This window comes from Arvicanthis niloticus, chromosome 18 (assembly GCF_011762505.2).
Source record: "Arvicanthis niloticus isolate mArvNil1 chromosome 18, mArvNil1.pat.X, whole genome shotgun sequence".
Lineage (NCBI taxonomy): Eukaryota > Metazoa > Chordata > Mammalia > Rodentia > Muridae > Arvicanthis > Arvicanthis niloticus.
In genome coordinates, this window is record NC_047675.1 from 22046144 (window position 1) to 22048599 (window position 2456).

The following is a 2456-nucleotide window of genomic DNA, read 5'->3' on the forward strand; positions in this document are numbered from 1 at the left end:
AGAGAACACTGGCTAAGACAGTGTTCAGCAGGACTGGGGATATGGAGATGAGAGAAGCAATAAATAAAAAAAAAATGATTGAAATTGGAGCTGGAGAGATGGCTCAGTGGTTAAGAGCACTGACTGCTCTTCCAGAGGATCTGAGTTAAATTCCCAGCAACCACATGGTGGCTCACAACCATCTGTAATGGGATCCGATGCCCTCTTCTGGTGTGTCTGAAGACAGCAACAGTGTGACATACCTTAAATAAATAAATAAATAAATAAATAAATAAATAAATAAATAATTGTTTAAAACTCGCTACACTTTTTCAAAAATCTCAGAGGCAAGAAGTAAAATGAAAAGTCACAAGAGGCAGGGGAGGCAAGAGCCAGTCATTTTTTGATGGTTTTATGTGGGAAGAGAGAGTTCTGGAGGTGGACAGCAATGGTTAGCCAGAGTAAAGTGTTGGAAGCCTCTGAAAGAAAACCAGTTAAGGAGTGAGTGAGGTGCACACAGAGGAAAACCTGTGTAGAGGAAACAGGGATCAAACGTGCCGTTTCTTGAGGATGGCAATATTGGTCCAAGATGCTGAGGTTAGTGGGGCCAGGATCAAAACAGACTTTCTGTGACTTGCCTTGTAGACTCCTGCCTGCAGTCTGAGGATGCTAAGACCAGGCCTGCATGTTCTAGCATGGTCACCTGACAGGCTGGCTGAGGCTGACATAGACTCACATGTCTGGGATACCAGACCAGAAACACTTCCGGACGATGATCATGGATTCTGCAGAATGTCACAAGCACTGAGACTTAAAGATGAGTGGGCTTGGCCAACCACCAGAGGAGGCTGAGCACCTAAAGAACCAGCTCAGAGATGTTCAAAACTCACACTCAAATGTGACTCTTGCAGATCAGAAACAAGGATGGTACAGTGGAAATAATCCAGATGTGAACACTGAGAGGGTGTCAGGCCAAGATTTATGCCAGGCACTGTGACAGACTCCAGACTATATGCCAGTTCTTCTCAGAATGGAAAACTCACCATATGGGACAGCTATACCACAAACAAGGCTCATGCCATTCCCCTGTGCCCTTCCTGGGTCATGACCTATGCAGACACTCTTTCTGGGAATTATGTAGCCTGTGGTGGCCTGAATAACATCTCTTCCGAACTCCCTAAGGGAATGAGTGTGAGAGTCGTAAGCTGGCAGAACATGCAAATTATCTGTCATGATGCTTGAAAACAAGCAGATAGTCACCAGCTCTAGAGATACAACATGTGTTCTGTGGGACATCAAGAAGACAGGCCAACAGACAACCACACTAACTGGACACACTGGACGTGTCATGAGCCTGTCCTCCTGACACCAGACTGTTTGTCTCTGGTGCTTGTGATGGTTGAGCCAAGCCCTGGGATGTCTGAGAAGGGATGGGCAGATAGGCCTTTCATGAGTCTCACATCAATGCCATCTGTTTCTTTTCCAATGGCAATGCCTTTGCCACTGGCTCAGATGATGTTACAAGCAGACTGTTCAACCTCCATGCAGATCAGGAGCTCATGACCTACTCCCATGACATCATCTGTGGGATCACATCTGTATTCTTCTCCAAGTGTGGCCATTACCTCCTTCTCGCTGGATACAACAATGACTTCACCTACAACATCTGGGATGCTGACAGAGCAGGAAACTATAACCACATCCATTGCTTGGGAGTGGTTGTAGCAACAGGGTCCTGGAACAGCTTTCTCAACATCTGGAACTAAGGCTACTAGTGGATGCCATGGTGACTAGAGGACCATTCCAATCTTGAAGAGTTATACAGCAATAACTTACTCTACTCAACTCAGATACTCATGCTCCCCACATGAGAACTTCAAAGGGGCAAGATCCTTTTTTTTCCTTCACTTAATACTAATGTTAAGAATACAATTTCCATTAAAAGAAAGATTTCTGCGCTAACAAACTAAAACAAATTGGGCATCTCTTCTGGGCCACTGTCTTTGGCTTCTTATATGGATGAATTTTAAAAGGAAATATTACAGTAAAATGTTAACCAGAAGGTAACCCCGAGTGTGATAACGAGACAGACATTCCTCTTGACTAGTTCATTTACATTTTAGACCCAGATTCTGTTTTGTGGCACCCATGAAAATCTAGTAGAAGACTTTTGTTTACCTGCAATAGTTTTAAACATCGAGTCATTTGTAGCAGGATTTTGGAAGCATTCGCATTTTCTTCTTAAATGTACTCCTTTACGTTCAGCAGTTAAGGGAATGAGAGAACACAATCCGCAAAAGCACAGAGGGTAAGTATGGAGTAAAAGACTAGGAAAAAAAAATAGACTTCATTAGGAAAGGCAAATAGAATAGATAATTATGGATGGATGGGGGCTTGGAATGGGAGGATCAAGCAGGGAGATGGAGGGATGAGGGAGATGAGGGAGATGTAACGGTATTCAATTATTCTATTCAAAT

The 2456-nt window shown here is 43.6% G+C and overlaps 1 pseudogene; it reads left to right on the forward strand.

The window, feature by feature from the left end:
• The first annotated feature begins 796 nt into the window (after positions 1-796).
• Positions 797-1745, forward strand: LOC117723330 (guanine nucleotide-binding protein G(I)/G(S)/G(T) subunit beta-1 pseudogene; annotated as a pseudogene).
• Positions 1746-2456: the final 711 nt, after the last annotated feature.